This window comes from Sander lucioperca, unplaced genomic scaffold (assembly GCF_008315115.2).
Source record: "Sander lucioperca isolate FBNREF2018 unplaced genomic scaffold, SLUC_FBN_1.2 Unpl_12, whole genome shotgun sequence".
Taxonomy (NCBI): domain Eukaryota; kingdom Metazoa; phylum Chordata; class Actinopteri; order Perciformes; family Percidae; genus Sander; species Sander lucioperca.
In genome coordinates, this window is record NW_023396153.1 from 40,262 (window position 1) to 59,008 (window position 18,747).

General features: G+C 44.5%; 1 pseudogene; it reads left to right on the forward strand.

Annotated features, from left to right (window-relative positions):
- The first annotated feature begins 5,135 nt into the window (after positions 1–5,135).
- On the forward strand, positions 5,136–16,592 carry LOC118494529 (annotated as a pseudogene).
- The last annotated feature ends 2,155 nt before the right edge of the window (positions 16,593–18,747 follow it).

Genomic DNA, 18,747 nt, shown 5'->3' on the forward strand with positions numbered 1-18,747 from the left:
CAACTCCCTCGCCATCCTATCCCCAGCCAGCTCCCTCGCCATCCTATAGCTCCCTCACCATCCTATCCCCAGCCAGCTCCCTCATCATCCTATCCCCAGCCAGCTCCCTCGCTATCCTATCCCCAGCCAGCTACCTCACCATCCTATCCCCAGCTAGCTCCCTCGTCATCCTATAGCTCCCTCATCATCCTATCTCCAGCCAGCTACCTCGCCATCCTATCCCCAGTTAGCTCCCTCGCCATTCTATAGCTCCCTCGCCATCCTATCCCCAGCCAACTCCCTCGCCATACTATCTATAGCCAGCTCCCTTGCCATCCTATCCCCAGCCAGCTCCCTTGCCATCCTATCCCCAGCCACCTCCCTCGCCATCGTATAGCTCCCTCGCCATCCTATAGCTCCCTCACAATCCTATCCCAAGCCAGCTCCCTCGCCATCCTTTCCCCAGCCAGCTCCCTCGTCATCCTATCCCCAGCCAGCTCCCTCGCTATCCTATAGCTCCCTCGCCATCCTATCCCCAGCCTGCTCCCTCGCCATCCTTTCCCCAGCCAGCTCCCTCGCCATCCTATCCCCAGCCAGCTCCCTCGCCATCCTGTCCCCAGCCAGCTCCCTCGCCATCCTATCCCCAGCCAACTCCCTCGCCATCCTATCCCCAGCCAGCTCCCTTGCCAACCTATCCCCAGCCAGCTCCCTCGCAATCCTATCCCCAGCCAGCTCCCTCGCCATCCTATAGCTCCCTCGCCATCCTATCCCCAGCCAGTTCCCTCGCCATCCTATATCTCCCTCACCATCCTATCCCCAGCCAGCTCCCTCGCCATCCTATGCCCAGCCAACTCCCTCGCCATCCTATCCGCAGCCAGCTCCCTCGCCATCCTATAGCTCCCTCGCCATTCTATCCCCAGCTAGCTCCCTCGCCAACCTATAGCTCCCTCGCCATCCTATCTCCAGCCAGCTACCTCGCCATCCTATCCCCAGCCAGCTCCCTCGCCATCCTATCCCCAGACAGTTCCTTCGCCATCCTATAGCTCCCTCGCCATCCTATCCCCAGCCAGCTCCCTCGCAATCCTATCCCCAGCCAACTCCCTCGCCATCCTATCTAAAGCCAGCTCCCTCGCCATCCTATAGCTCCCTCGCCAACCTATAGCTCCCTCGCCATCCTATCTCCAGCCAGCTACCTCGCCATCCTATCCCCAGCCAGCTCCCTCGCCATCCTATCCCCAGACAGTTCCCTCGCCATCCTATAGCTCCCTCACCATCCTATCCCCAGCCAGCTCCCTCGCCATCCTATGCCCAGCCAACTCCCTCGCCATCCTATCCCCAGCCAGCTCCCTCGCCATCCTATAGCTCCCTCACCATCCTATCCCCAGCCAGCTCCCTCGCCATCCTATCCCCAGCCAGCTCCCTCGCCATCCTATAGCTCCCTCGCCAACCTATAGCTCCCTCGCCATCCTATCTCCAGCCAGCTACCTCGCCATCCTATCCCCAGCCAGCTCCCTCGCCATCCTATCCCCAGACAGTTCCCTCGCCATCCTATAGCTCCCTCACCATCCTATCCCCAGCCAGCTCCCTCGCCATCCTATGCCCAGCCAACTCCCTCGCCATCCTATCCCCAGCCAGCTCCCTCGCCATCCTATAGCTCCCTCGCCATCCTATCCCCAGCCAGCTCCCTCGCCATCCTATAGCTCCCTCACCATCCTATCACCAGCCAACTCCCTCGCCATCCTATCTAAAGCCAGCTCCCTCGCCATCCTATAGCTCCCTCGCCAACCTATAGCTCCCTCGCCATCCTATCTCCAGCCAGCTACCTCGCCATCCTATCCCCAGCCAGCTCCCTCGCCATCCTATCCCCAGACAGTTCCCTCGCCATCCTATAGCTCCCTCACCATCCTATCCCCAGCCAGCTCCCTCGCCATCCTATGCCCAGCCAACTCCCTCGCCATCCTATCCCCAGCCAGCTCCCTCGCCATCCTATAGCTCCCTCACCATCCTATCCCCAGCCAGCTCCCTCGCCATCCTATCCCCAGCCAGCTCCCTCGCCATCCTATAGCTCCCTCGCCATTCTATCCCCAGCTAGCTCCCTCGCCAACCTATAGCTCCCTCGCCATTCTATCTCCAGCCAGCTACCTCGCCATCCTATCCCCAGCTAGTTCCTTCGCCATCCTATAGCTCCCTCGCCATCCTATCCCCAGCCAGCTCCCTCGCAATCCTATCCCCAGCCAACTCCCTCGCCATCCTATCTAAAGCCAGCTCCCTCGCCATCCTATAGCTCCCTCGCCATCCTATAGCTCCCTCGCCATCCCATCCCCAGCCAGCTCCCTGGCCATCCTATCCCCAGCCAACTACCTCACCATCCTATTCCCAGCTAGCTCCCTCGCCATCCTATTGCTCCCTCATCATCCTATCCCCAGCCAGCTCCCTCGCCATCCTATAGCTCCCTCGCCATCCTATCCCCAGCAACCTCCCTCATCATCCTATCCCCAGCCAGCTCCCTCGCCATCCTATCCCCAGCCAGCTCCCTCGCCATCCTATAGCTCCCTCACCATCCTATCCCCAGCCAGCTCTCTCGCCATCCATTCCCCAGCCAACTCCCTCGCCATCATATCCCCAGCCAGCTCCCTCGCCATTCTATAGCTCCCTCGCCATCCTTTCCCCAGCCAGCTCCCTCATCATCCTATCCCCAGCCAGCTCCCTCGCCATCCTATAGCTCCCTCACAATCCTATCCCAAGCCAGCTCCCTCACCACCCTTTCCCCAGCCAGCTCCCTCATCATCCTATCCCCAGCCAGCTCCCTCGCCATCATATAGCTCCCTCGCCATCCTATCCCCAGTTAGCTCTCTCGCCATCCTATAGCTACCTCGCCATCCTATCCCCAGCCAGCTCCCTCGCCATCCTATCCCCAACTAGCTCCCTCGCCATCCTATCCCCAGCCAGCTCCCTCGCTATCCTATCCCCAGCCAGCTACCTCACCATCCTATCCCCAGCTAGCTCCCTCGTCATCCTATAGCTCCCTCATCATCCTATCTCCAGCCAGCTACCTCGCCATCCTATCCCCAGTTAGCTCCCTCGCCATTCTATAGCTCCCTCGCCATCCTATCCCCAGCCAACTCCCTCGCCATCCTATCTATAGCCAGCTCCCTCGCCATCCTATCCCCAGCCAGCTCCCTTGCCATCCTATCCCCAGCCACCTCCCTCGCCATCGTATAGCTCCCTCGCCATCCTATAGCTCCCTCACAATCCTATCCCAAGCCAGCTCCCTCGCCATCCTTTCCCCAGCCAGCTCCCTCGTCATCCTATCCCCAGCCAGCTCCCTCGCTATCCTATAGCTCCCTCGCCATCCTATCCCCAGCCTGCTCCCTCGCCATCCTTTCCCCAGCCAGCTCCCTCGCCATCCTATCCCCAGCCAGCTCCCTCGCCATCCTATCCCCAGCCAGCTCCCTCGCCATCCTATCCCCAGCCACCTCCCTCGCCATCGTATAGCTCCCTCGCCATCCTATAGCTCCCTCACAATCCTATCCCAAGCCAGCTCCCTCGCCATCCTTTCCCCAGCCAGCTCCCTCGTCATCCTATCCCCAGCCAGCTCCCTCGCTATCCTATAGCTCCCTCGCCATCCTATCCCCAGCCTGCTCACTCGCCATCCTTTCCCCAGCCAGCTCCCTCGCCATCCTATCCCCAGCCAGCTCCCTCGCCATCCTATCCCCAGCCAGCTCCCTCGCCATCCTATCCCCAGCCAACTCCCTCGCCATCCTATCCCCAGCCAGCTCCCTTGCCAACCTATCCCCAGCCAGCTCCCTCGCAATCCTATCCCCAGCCAGCTCCCTCGCCATCCTATAGCTCCCTCACCATCCTATCCCCAGCCAGCTCCCTCGCCATCCTATCCCCAGCCACCTCCCTCGCCATCCTATCCCCAGCCAGCTCCCTCGCCATCCTATCCCCAGCCAGCTCCCTCGCCATCCTATCCCCAGCCAGCTCCCTCGCCATCCTATCCCCAGCCAGCTCCCTCGCCATCCTATCCCCAGCTAGCTCCCTCGCCATCCTATAGCTCCCTCGCCATCCGCACCCTTCATAAAAGTGACACTAAAAACTCAAAGTAGCCTACTCTTCAAATACAGTTTCTCCAAACGTGTTTATTATTTTAGGTAGTTATTATCACGATAATCCATGTCCAAGAGTCCATTTCCCCGGATGAGATGGTTTTTATTCGTTATTTGACACTATAAACACACACTGACCTCCTCGAGCTTTTATTTTGGCACTTCCGGTTACCGGCATTTTGAATTTGCATATTAGTTAAATATTTCGTTTCACCCGAAACATTTAGATTCAACATTTAGATTTAGATTTAGATTTAACATTTAGATTTAGATTTAATATTTAGATTTAACATTTAGATTTAGATTTATCATTTAGATTTAACATTTAGATTTAGATTTATCATTTAGATTTAACAATTAGATTTAGCATTTAGATTTAGATTTAATATTTAGATTTAACATTTAGATTTAACATTTAGATTTAGATTTAGCTATTTAAAATATCTATAAGTTGACAAATATTGTTGTAAATGTGCTAAAAAGTGACCGTCAAAAATTCATCCCAGTTTTTTAAATTTTAAATTTAACATTGTTTGAAGCTAAATGTGACAAAATGTTGCTGTTATTTTCAGCGTGAGCCGCTTTACAAACGGCACCCCATAAAGTAGCACCTGGTTTGGGCTTCACTACCACAATGGCATCCGCTGGTCCCTGCTTCACTCCTTATTTATTAGATAGCATTAAGACCATAAAGACTATAGCAAAACAAACATTGTGCCAGACACTTCATTTATCCAAACCATTGTTCGTGGTTTATGCCACTTCTGTTCCTATTCTTGTCTCTCAGAGTGGCATTTTATCAGTTGGAGGATTCCACTAGGGATTTCATTTATTATTACAATTTGATATTCTTCATCAATTGTTTTACATTTTTAAAAAAGGTATCTAGATGATGACCAGTCGCTGCTTGTCACATTCCACAGTCCAGCCTGCACACGTCTCACGTTGACGCTGGAGCTTTCTGAAGCACCGCCCAATAACAGTGTCCTGCAGTAGTGAACCTATCGCACCCCGGCAGATTTAAACACACGAAATGATTCGAGAAGACACGGGGACGAGCGGGGCGGAGCTACACCGACTCTCTACTGAAACGGGTGGGAGAAGAAGATCATAGCACCCAAACTCAAAGCGATTAGCAATAGCTTCATTACAGTGGAGTTTGTGTGTTGATGTTAATAAGTCCCATTTGAAGTAGAAAAATGAGACTTAGGTCTCAAAGAACCGTTACATGTTACTCGGAGACGCCGAGGAGCACACGTCGACGAGCCAACAAAGCGACGCCGAGAACAACGCGCTTATCGGGGGTCGAAAGCCCTCTACAAACCAAGGTAACATATTTCATTTTGCAACGATTAGTTTCTCAGTCAGTGACCTTATACTAGCCTCGCAAATGCTAGTGGTACCAATAAACGTCGTGTTAGTTTCCGGATACAGTAATAATTAGTATAAGTAATCGTGGTTTCGGTTAACGTTATTCTGATGCTAGCTGGTGATTTCATAACAAACGGCAAACAGTTGGCGAGTATTTTTTTTCCCAGGATAGCGACGTCAAGTCCCGCCCTACTCTGCCCCTGATTGGCTTACCTTGACTTTCTTACCCTAACCTAACCAATCCCACGTTTCTTGTCTAAACCTAACCAACGAAGGCAACGAGTACTAAGCAATCAGATAGAGAGTAGGGCGGGTCATGCCTTCGCCATCCTAGGAAAAATAATGGGAAACTGTAGACGGTGTTGCTAACGTTAGCTGCTTAAACTGGCTTCTGGACGATAGGTCGCTTTTTATCCCTGCTTTACTTAGCTATGTTAACTAGCTAACCACTTGTTTTGTCTTCGGAGTTATTTAAATACAATCTTGGTTTACGAGCACCCGAAACTGCTGCGTGATGGAGAGTTAGCTACGTTGTGCCGAAAACCGACTGCCTGCCGAAATACGACTGCACGCCGCTGGAGGGCAATGTTGGTCATGTGTCCTGATATCCAAACCAAGAGTAAATAAAATGTTATTTAAAAAGTTACAGTAACGAGTTATGGGGGTGCAGTCCTTTTTTGGCAGGGGTAGCCTATATGGGACCTGCCGAAATGTGACTGCAACTCAGGACAGCAACGTCTGACAATCACCCAATGGCTTCTGTATTTTTTTCAAACTTTTCAGGACTTTTAGTAGACCTCAGTCACATTTATTACATTTACATTCTTACATTTATATACAGAACAGACACAAAGCGACGCACGGGTCTGCTCCAGAGCTCCGTGAGTTTGAGCCTGAACCATGTAGACTGTTTTACATACTACCAAAATGTCGAGAACCGGGTTTTAAATGTCAGATTATTGACTTTTCTGCATCGAGACATACTCTTTCACGATAAATCTAAGAATCCATCCCCCACCCCTACACCATATAGTGCAGGGCTGATGCACAGTGTCTGTTGCTTTATAATGCAAACATTACCTGGCGCTAACGTGGGCATGAGCAAAACAACAACAAATAATGATGCATAATCTCGCAATACACGGATACCAATATTATGATTTTTTGCTATGCATTTATCTACTGTTACACCATTACAGTACCTTATAGGCAGTACAAGTTACATTGTACAACTCTGAAACGGTTCTGATTTGTCGTAGGTAAATCTTTTGTCTTTTTGTGTCTGTTTTGCATTTGAATAATGGCACAATCATGTAGTATTCATGTTGGTGTTAGTCTGTTTCAAACAGACTTGCTCAGGCTTTATGCACAATGTTGCACAAAGTCCATGCAACTAAAAACACTTATTGAGGGTAGCGTAGTAGTGAGTAACTGTAGTATTCTTCTTCTTAGATTATTATAGTATTTTAGGTGTTTGTTTTCCACTTCAGTTACACAGACATTTGGATCTATTTTAGATAATATATTGCAATTGACACATTCTTTTTAACCTGAACGATAAGAGTCAACAGGGTTCATACGTTTTGAAAAAACCTGGAGAAGTTATGGAATTTGAAAAATGCAAATTCCAGGCCTGGAAAGGTTTTGGAAACATAAAAAGACCCAGAAAGTTTAGGAAAAGTCATGGATTTTGTTTTTAACACAGCATAATAATATGTGATTAATAAATTTATTTCACGTCGTCCTAACCTCAACGTTCTATTTGGGGCGCGATATTACGAATCCCACTATGAACCACATAAATTGTCATTCATTTTATTGTTAAACCTCTGAGGGTAAACTTTAACACAGATTTGTATTCTTATTGTATAATGTCGACTGACATTTTCAGGAATACATAGTCATGGAAATTTGCCAAAAAGTTATGGAAAAGTATTGGTTAAAATGCGTATGAACCCTGAGTCACCCTCATTATTCCCACAGCTGTAGTAAATAGGGCTGCCACCTCTTAGTCGATTAGTCGACTAATCGGTCGTTTTGGTCTTAGTCGACTAAGATTTCTTTAGTTGATGAGTCATTTTTTATGCTTATTCATGCTTAATTACTCATTTCCAAGAAACTTATGGGCACATTTCTGGTAAACACAAGATTTAAAGTGATGCTTTTGCAGGATTAATTGTGGAGAAACTCAGTTTTACAGATGGTTAATTAACTACATTTATATTGTGCTTTTCTAGTCTTAATCACCTCTCAAAGAGCACAGCTCTGTCGATTACATCAACTAATCAATTAATCGACAAAATCATATAAGTGTTAGTCGACTAAGAATTTCTTTAGTCGAGGACAGCCTAGTAGTAAAACAGAAGGACGTCACTTGGCATTGCTGTGCTTGATAACAGACCTCTTAGGGCAACATTTTTGGTAGTGTTTGGTATTTTGTTCACATCTAGACAATCATACGTTCCAGTTTTTTTATCAATTCTTTTTTACTCTTTACTGTGTAGGGTGAAGAAACCTTGGATAATGACTCCCACCACTCAGATGACGAAATTCCCACGGTGACGAGGAGACCGCTGCCTCGTGTCCGGCCAAGGAAGAGAGCCATTGCTGTTGATGACAGAGAAACTGGTATATTGGCAGCCTTCTGTTATTCTCAAGGATTTTTTTAAACATATTTTGTCATTTTGTTTTTCCTGAATACAAATTTCCTTACGCTGTCCACTGCTCTTGTTTTGTGTTTTCTGAATGATCATCTTCTTGTGGTCTAGATTTGGCATTCAAGACTCCGATCAGGCCCATCATGCGCCCTGAGCGCATACTGTCAGAGATCGACCCAGGGTCTCCTCGCAATACAACAGCCAGAAACATCTACTCGCCCATCGTGCGTTTTCTCACACCCACCAAAGAGAGTGAGTACAGCTACTATCACTGCAATCCCTGTTCTATATATGGGTTGTACTACCTTAAACATACTCTACTTATATGAATGCAAGACATCAAAAAGTCCTCAACAAGCCCTCCAGATATTTGATTTAATTTGGTGTTGTGGGAGAGAACAAATGTACTCATCACATTCACTATTTTACCATTTAACTTTGGGAGATATCCAGTCGTCAAGATTGTTTTCTTATGACGAAAGTGCCTGGTGGAGTAAACTCACTTACCAACCACAGTATAAATGTACCTGCGTCTTTCTGGTTGCTTGTAGTAAATTCCAACTCTGGATGCATCAAATAGAAAGAACATTGTGAGCCCATTGAACTGCTCAGCAGCCATTAATGTGGTGAGCTGACAGTTGGTATTTATTTATTGGTGGAGGGACTTGGTGTGCTATAATTCGGACCCAGTATGAGTCATTGCTATTCCCGTTGACACTGTAAACAGCTTTAGTAAACGAGTCTCACTCTTGTGGTTTGTGCATTATGTGAGAGGCTCCAATTGCATCCATGTTGTGGTCAGGTGCAGCTTATTTTTTTGTCATTCCTTTGATAATATACGCTTTGATGTAAATAATAAAGCCTCAAATAACATTGAGAACAGACAGGAAACAAGTACTTCAGAGCTTTCCATCCTTAAGACAATTTATACGTATAGTTTATCAAATATGTCAACCGTTTGCTGGAAGTATTACGTTTCCCTGGCTGCTCGGAGATAACAGACTTGTGTTGCTTATAGTTTGTACATTTTGTTGTTTATTCCGTCCAGATGTGAAGTGTGCAGGTACTGGAAGCAACGTGTTGATGAGCCCAGAACAAGGTGTCTTTGGTTTTGGCTCCATTGACCTTCTGGCTGGAGAAGAGGATGATGACATCTTCAATCCGTAAGTATTAAGCCCCTTCAGACATCAACAACCTTACAAGATATTTTATACTTTTCATATCCTGGAAGTTAAGAGAGACTAGTGCTTAAAGTATAAAAATAACGCTATTCTTACTTGAGTGTTGCTTTTTGAATTGATTCTGCAGTGCCAGAACTTATCACTCGTCCCTCTTTATGTCCTTATGTACATAACTCTCCTGTTTTAGTGATTATTTCTATATCTAAGAGCATTATTTTCTTTTTCAGCTCCACATTTATCAAGAACATACCGTCACAATCTCAGCATTCTCGACCCCAACTCAGAGATATTCCCCCCAAGACCAGGAGCACCCAGAGGCCACCCTGGTGGGTCGACCTGGTGAGTTTAATTCTCTGGAGCAATCTGCTTTCGCATATGGGCACAGCAAGTCAGATACATGAAGAAGGAACATGGATCTTTAACTTTGATAAATTAATCGTAACTCAAGATCCACTTATTTTATTTTTTTAATGAGCTCCTCTTCTTAAAACGAAGGTATAAATAATTACCGTGAGTGGTACCCTTGGGTTGGTAGAATGTAGTATGATGTATGTATGATGCAGGTGTTTAGATGCTGGCATGTATTACAAAGAGCTTTCATTTATTAAGACACCATGATGGAGGGATCACAAATAAGCCAACAGCAACCAGCTGGGACCGAGCAGGTTTCTCCAGAGTCTTGGTCTCTTTGCCAAACACTAGATTTTTTTTTTTCTGTACTTGTGTTCTTGTGAAACATCACTCACAGCCAAGTACTGCTCCAATTCAAAGTCAACATCTAGCCAAGTACAGTCAAAAATAAGTGTTCATGCTCTGTCTGTTTTATCAAGGATACTTGGAAGCTGACTTGTGTGACTGCTATTATTCACTTTATTACATTTTGATATTTTAGATAGATAGATAAATGTGTGGACATCTTGTCAGCTAGTAGCCCAGCTGCCGGTCAAACCGGCCCCAGACAAGCCCTTTCCTAATTTACCGCCAATGTGTCTTTAGCGTTTTCAAATATGATATATTTACTTTGGAAGATACATTTTGGTTGAGAGAGAAAAATAGTATTTTTTGCTGCCACATTGTTTTGTCTGAATGTAAAGTTAAGGTTCATGTTTCTTGGACATTACAGCAGCACTACCTCTGTGGACTTTGGGCTTATTATTATATGTACAGATATCACCTCATTTTAATAGATGTATGGAAAAGGAACAGAGGCAGTGACATCTATATTATATTTTGTTTCTTTTTTATACATATATACACACATTACACATTACAGATTACAGTTTGGATAATGGTTTTATCTTTGACTGTCATTCAGGTTTAGTTGGTTAGTTTTTTTTTCTTCCAAAAAAGTATTTTAGTGGACTTAAAGATTATTTTGTCACAGTAAGATACAACTGAGCTGGTGGTGTCAGCAAGAACACTGCTGTCCTGATTGCAAATAAGTTGTGCTGCGCCTCAGGAGTCTAAATGTACCTCACAACCACTGCTGCGACTCAAACGCAGTGGTTGTTTTGTTTTTTCCCATCTGTCTTAAATCTCGCCTTTTTGGTTCAGATGTTCTTATTTGCTGTTGCTTAATTCAGAGAGATCTGTTATGGAGAACGTATGACTCTGCGACACAGAGACAGGAGTGTGAGTTCATGTATGTGCTTTGGTTTTAGGCTAAGTCTGTGACAGAGTTCAGTTGCCAGAAATATATTATATCTGGTTTGTTTTGTGATCTAAATTGTGTTAAACTGGTATGAATGTAACAAGGAGTTGATTATGGTGGGTCGATCTGGCAGTTTATTTCTCTATGTGGCTAGTTAAAGCAGAGACCTAGCACCATAACCATAATCGGAGCATTCTTGGGTTTTAATACTGAAATAAAACTAGGGCTGAATCTCATCACCCTTATTCGATAGCTCCTCGACTCCTCGGTCCTCAGCTGAACCGGAAGTTGTTCTGTCCCTCTCGGTGAAGGCCGTCTCAAAGCTCTTATTCTGCCCCGAAGACAGAGGAGTGAGTTTTAGCCGCGCAGCGGAAGGAGTTGCTAACTCCGCCCAAACAGCTGACAATTCATGTGACGCTTCAGAGGAAAGGACGTCTCATCCCTCTAAAACACATTTGCTCGTTGCCTCTCTCCTCCGATGATTTCCTCCTAAAGGGAGACAAGTGGAGGAGTCAGGGATGCAATTTGAGTGCTATGGGACGTACCCTAAGTCACATTGATCTATGTCCTTCCAGGAGGAGACCTTGATGTTCAGCTCTCTGAATGTGATCGAGGAAGCAGAGCACACCTCCACACAGCTTTCCAGGACCATCAGTACAAGGTTTGTTAATCTGAAGCACACTGAGCAGATGGAATAGAATATAATCTTTATTGTCATTGTTTCACAGCAACGAAACACGGTTAAGCAGCTCTCAGTTGACAGTATAAATATAAAATAGCAGCATTAAATAGTAAAAGATAAGAATCACAAACAAAAATATAAAATAGCAAAATTTGAGTAGTGAAATATAAAAACTCAAGATAAATAAACACAATAAGGTGGCACTAATTACATATACGGTTATTGCACTTAAAAAAATATTGCACTAGACAGACTTGGGGTTATTTGCACAAGACAGACAGGATGATGGGACGAATCGCTTCAGTGTGTTTGTCCTCTTCCGTGAGGGATGACAGGAAGCAGGAGATAGAGGGAATCTAGTCTTAATGTGGAGAAATACCAGAACTAACAATAACACACTGGTGGGACAAGCAAGCAATCTTCTCCACCATGTTGTCTCTGATTTCATTCAGTAATCAGTGATTTGCTGCACTAAATTGCAGAAAAAGACATTTTCTAAATGCAGATTTAGTGAACAATTTGACCTTTTTAGATAATTAAATAGGAACTGAATATGTATGAACTTAATTTATTCTGTCATCCTCTCTGCTCCCCTGCTATCAACAGGTGTTCATGATCCTACGACCACATGTCAAAGAGTTTCTGCAGTCCATGGCAAAAGTCTATGAGGTATGTGCTAATCTGATATAAAATTTAGAATTGACACGACTGGCTCAAGGCAAATGCTGTCTACAGTCTGTTTGTTTTTAGTGAATCATGTAATGTTATTCTGCAAAACTTGAACTGATGAACTGATCTGCTTCAGTTTTCAGAACCCCGTCTTTGCACACAGATAATCTATCATACCTAACCCCTTTATTGTTAATTGAATTATTCGGAACCAATTTATTTCCACCGTATCTATTTTTCTTTGTATATGAAAATAAATGGAAACAAAATGTAGTTTTCGTGGCATCCCGATGCCCGTTGAGTTTTGGTTTCTTGCAATCGGTTCCAGCTGCTGTTGTGTTCTGTTCCAGCTGTTTGTTTACACATGTGCAAAGAAGGAATACGCTGAGAAGATACTGGACATCCTGGACCCGCAGAGAAAACTGTTTCGGTATGTCTCTGTTCCGAAGATCTGCTTCCACTTGTGTTTCATAAACTCTTTGCTCGACCTCAGAGACGTGCACTCTGTCAGGTTTATCACACTCAGGCGGCGAGTGTTAGCCTGCTGCTGACCGTCTGTGACCAGCACGCTGACCTTTGGACTCCGCTCTGAAACGTTGTCGGTTACTCTGTGATGTTCTCATTTAACAGTGTGAGGGATGTAGCTGACTTGTTACCCACAGTGAATAACAATGAGTGCAGATGTGTCTGTGCCATATGGTGAGGACAGTAGAGATTAGTTTTCCTTTTGGCTTCAGGTGGTTAATGTGACTTAGAAGAGGGATGTGAAGATGAACAGATAATTTACAAAAAAAAACGACATAAGAGTCAGATTGATAAAAACCCCACAGATTCCAGAACCCAAATTCTACATGAAATTCAGAAAAAAGGCGTGTTGGTGTGCAACATCCCCGCACTGAAAGAAATGTTGTATTTCCGTGTACAATGTGGCCTGTATAATAGAATATTCCTCAAACCGCGCTACTCATTTAAAGCGGCTGTATTCCATAATGTATTATAGTGACAGAAGTGTGAAAACAATGTGAAAGGGGTCACTTGTAGTGATGAAGCTACAGATAATTATCATCCGGATCTGAAGTTCCCACGGCTTTACGGAGTTTATAGCGAGTTTAGGTCATTGTTTAACTGTCCGGCCGACAACTTTACTGTTTTGGTTCACTCTCGGCGCTCAGGCAGTTCAGTTAATGCAGGTTTACGAAGGTGACGTGTGCACTGACGGTGCCGTCACTGAGTGGAGATGCATATTGTATAATCTGAGAGGGAGAGATGCACTCCTCACATAGACATGTTTCAGATGCAGACATCAACAACTTACACATAACATACTGACACACTTGGTTCACAGAAACGGGTGCAACTGTTTTTCACATGTTGATGATTTCTCTTGTAGACATCGTCTGTATCAGGACGACTGTGCCTGCGTTCTCGGCCACTACATCAAAGATCTCAGCGTTCTCGGGAGGGATCTCGCCAAGACGGTCGTCCTGGACAACGCACCCCACACATACCCGTACCATGTAAGCACTGATTTTTTTTTCTTTCTTTTTGTTGGGCATTTTTCGGCCTTTATTTTTGACAGGACAGCTGAAGACATGAAATGGGAGAGAGGGGGGAATGACATGCAGTAAAGGGCCGCAGGTCGGAGTTGAACCCGGCCGCTGCGTCAAGGAGTAAACCTCTATATATGGGCGCCCACTCTACCAACTGAGCTATCTGGGCTCCCAGCACTGTGATTTTAGATGCCAGTTCGGAATCTAACACTGTCATTTTCATTGCTTTTAACAGACAGAGCTAATTAAAAATGAGACACAAATGTATAGTTTTTGCTGACGATAAGAAACAGAATATCACCAGACTTGTCTTTTATTAACATCAGAAATGTTATTGAGGTTTTGTTTGTTTTTTGTCAGACTTGTAAGTGAAATTCCTCCATATTGGTTCTCCGGTGATAGTATCATCTTGCAATTGCAACTTCACAGTGAAAACAAATACAAGACGTTTTTATTCATTTAAGTTTTTGTGGTGTTTTTGCAGCTGATGAACACGGTTCCCATCAAAAGCTGGTCCGGGGAGCCGGAGGACCGAGAGCTCCAGAAGCTCGTCCCCTACATGGAGAAAATGTCTGCGGCGGTACGTCATTTATCAGCTTCTCTGATTATTACATATTACATGTAGGCATCAGGTTGTAGATTTCTGCTTATGTGTTGTTGTTTTTTTTTTATACGAACAAAGTTAGACATTTTCAGGTCTTATAAATGGGGGATTTAGAGCTTTAGTGCGTAACTTTTTGATATTAAAGGTGCTCTAAGCGATGTTGGGTGACGTTACTTCTTGTTGACGTTCGAAGTATTGTCAAACAAAACGAGGCTAGCTCGCCCCTCCCTCCTCCTCCTCCCGTCCCCTCCCCCACCTTCCGTACTTCCGCGCACTAACTCCCCAACCCCCACCCCCAAATCCGTCTTGTCGGTTATTGGCTGGAAGTCTGGAACTCTGTTATGTTTAGTGGTGCAGGTTGGCCAGTTTGTTTTTCTTGCCGTTTGTGGAGCCTGGGCTGTCTACAGAGACTGTGTTTCTTTACAGTGTGTTCAGGGGACAGGCAGATAGTGAGGAGATGTTTGCTGTATGTGACAAAAAATGTTGTAGCCTAAAAAACACGTGACATCGCTTAGAGCACCTTTTAATGAACGTCTGTTTCATTTCAAGTCATTGGCAAATGAGTTGTTACAAAGCTAATTAAGACAATTGGCTCCACACAACACTGTATTTCTCAGCATGGCTACGTTCAGAAGATTGTGGCGTCCGGTGACTTTCCCGCGCAGAGAAACTCAAGTAAAGATAATTACCTCTTCTGAAGAGTCATCATGTTCTTTTAATCCTCCGTGTCCTCCTTGGGCTACTAGCAACTGCGTGGATGGGGGGGGGAGCAGCGGTCACGGAAGGCTATATCATGTGGACGCACTGACAGTTTTGTTGTCATTACTTAGAATTAAAGTTATATAATTGTTACAAGCTAAATGTGTAGGGATGCACAGATCTGATACGCTGGATCAGTGTCAGTGATACTGATCTTATTAAGCAGACTGAGTATCGGCCTCATGTTTCTGAGCCGTATAAATACAGGGCTTTTTGTTGACGTCACTGAACATTCATTCAGCCACAGCGAGCTACTGACTCATTTTTAATAGTGCCACAGCAACTGCTGGCCTCATGTTATCTTGCATAAAACGTTTACAGGTTGTTAGAGCGACAATCACCAATCATGAATCGACTAATGTTTGCAGCTCCAACATATAGACAATTAATCGAGAAAATAATTGGCAGGATAATGGATAACCGTTAGTTGCAGCCCTACAGATTTGAAGATTAGGAAGAAAGACAGCACTGGCATCAGATGGGTAATCCTATTTTAGAAAACATCCTGAGTTGGAATATCGGAATCAATATCGGAAGAGAAAAGGTCGGATCCCTAAAATGTACTTGGGTATCAAAAGTAAAAGTATTCCAGTGTTAAAGAATTGGTCCATTAATATGTAAAAGTGTAAACGTTGATTTGTTTCAGCACTGTGTGAGGGACTATTGTTTAAAGTGTGAACCACTTTTATCTCTCTCGCTCTCTCCTCTCTCTCTCTCTCTCTCTCTCTCTCCTCTCTCTCTCATCTCTCTCCTCTCTCTCTCTCTCTCTGTGTGTGTGTCAGTGCAGCCTCTAGATGTTCCAGTCAGTTGTGAATAAAACAGCTGGTTATCTGCAGCAGCATCTACTGTCTTTCCTCCCCCGCTTTCATCATTCAGTCGAATATCTCCTGTTGTTTTTTCAGGAGGATTTTCGGGAGGTGCTGAAGAAGAGGAAGGATCACTTCCCACAGGCTGCTGTCGGAGGACTAACAGGACTCACCCACCCCCCTCCCTCACTTTAACTACTTTATGTGACTTCCCAGCTCAGTGTTTGCTTTCTTTATGCTTTGGCTAAAAGCAGAATCCAGTTGGAACTAGCTAACCTTTGTGGTGGACCTGCTCTCCCTCCTCGTCTCCTCCCTGATGACTTTAAAGGACGGCAGATCGGTATTTCAAACATGCTGCTGGTCGTTTGTCACCAAAACCCTGTTTCCCGAAGACTCATTCCACAGGACAATGAACTGCTGCCCAGTGTTTGTGTACATTTACACGACAAAACTTGAAATATGATGTTTATAGTCATGATTTTTATTTATTGATTATATGCTAATCAACTACTGTTTTCTCTGTATATTTTAGATATGCTTTTTATGCAATGGAATCACCCTGATAATAAATACGTCATATTGGCTTTACTTTCAGTACATTGTATACAATATGTTTCAGTTCTTTGAAATATTTGATTTAATACTAGATGTACGTCTCTCACATGTGAGGTGAGCGGTTTGTCATGAAGCTTCAGAATGATGACGAGGAGGAGGAAGGTGTTTAAGTGCACAGCTGTGAATATTGTCAGATAGGTAAGTGATGCCAGCAGAATGAGAATCACATTTGTGTCATGCTGTCCACTGTTAAAATGATGACAGAATACATATTCCACAGGACTGCCTGAACCTGGTCAACATCCTCTGCCGGTTTGTTCCCTCAAAGTCAGAAACTATAGTCAGGTATTTGTCATGGTTTATATTTTGGACATATTCCCTTAGTTTTCAGCAGGGTTTCTGTGGGTGTTTTGGTTGTGACAGTAGTAGTTATTTCTAAAAAAAGAATGCCGTCCCTGCTTTGAACAAATGAAAAACTCATCGCTTCCTGTGCAGCAGGAAAAACCTTGAGTGTGAGGGTTTAGAAGAGCAAATGGAAAAGATGTGTGAAATAGGTAGGATCACTATCGGAGGTAGATTACAGCTTCAGTTGTATTGCTTGCTATCATAGTTAACAACTATACCATTTATCAGGATTTTAACAGCAGATGGGGATCTAAGTTGTCTGCATATCTCTGACAGATATCCTAAACCTTATAAGACAAAAGTATCATGTTCATACTAACCACACCCAAGTTTTAGACGCTATAATATAGAAATGCAAACTAAACTATATTTACAGTTTAGACAAGTTATGATGAATATATAGTGCTAACCAAAGAAAATGCAAAACCCTATGAACAGACGAGTCCTTTACACTATAAAGTATTAAATGGTAAAACAGCCTAAGATGACCTGATCAAATAGTTATTTTCTGCGTCCTGAACACAAATATGCATCTACAGTGCTATAAAGTAGCAGATCTTCACATTGAAGAGTGTGGACCCAGCAAATGTTTGGCATGTATGCTTTATACTTTACATTACTGACTTAAAACGATTAAGCGGTATTAAAATAGTTAGTCTGTCAATCGTCTAATCAAATCATTGTAGGAATATTATAGAAAGAAGCAAGTACAATACAATCAATATGCACTGTTTTAACACAAGGTGGTCATTGTAATGTATATCACTGTATATAGGTATATAATATTATCTATCCATTGATTAATAATACCAATCAAGGCTAAAGAAAACAAAGGGAAGACATGATGTATTTTACAGTAGCATAAACAAAAGTCCCTGTGACCATCTTGTAGTTCATTATAATGACTATAGTAATACAGGTCTTAAACACAGTACAGGAAAGTCATTACACAGTAGTACACACTGTGTATGAATATAGAGGAGTGCTGAGGTTAGTTGTGAGTGAAATGTTTACTGTCCTGTTTAGTTAAACTCGTGTTTGTCATGATGTGGATTGTATGTTGAATTGGAGTAAACTGAGAGAAAGTGCCTCTCTCCTCCTCCTCCTCATGGCTTATTTGCTCCATAGGGTGTTGGACATGTACCCAGGAAGAAAAGAAAAAAACTGTGGCGGAGGAAAATCCTAGTATTTGTCCGTCCTTGAAATTGATTCAGAAGTTCAGGATCCTGAAAGACAAAAAGCAACGAGGGGGAGGGAAGAAAAGCAGAGAAGGACGGAGAGGTTTTTTTTTAACTGCGAGAAGATTAAACTCACCAAATACTCTGCAACCTCCGACTAAAGTAAGTCCATTATACGCGGGCATGTTTCTAAGTGAATGCCATTTCATGCAGCTATGTATCTCAATTGTGTCTGAGATCTGACTGTTAACTGCTGTATGCTGCTGAATGGCCACACAATATAAGGTTTCAGCGCTGCTATTTGAGAAGACTTGTGTATCCTTACGCGCAGATTCATGCGGGCGCGTTTGATTATTTATCATAATTAGCATTTCCTGCAGCCCTACACTAAAAACACAAGACCAGACTTTACTGCTTGTGGAAGAGGAATCATAAAAACAGATGGCTGCTCAGCAGGGGAGAAAAGTCGTTTTCAGCGGGGGTATAAGCACATTGCCCCTACGCGCGTTCTACATCCACGCCAACTCTGATAACCACGAGATTTATTCCCCTGCGAACCAAAGCCGACGAGTCCTAATTTGCGATCTATAC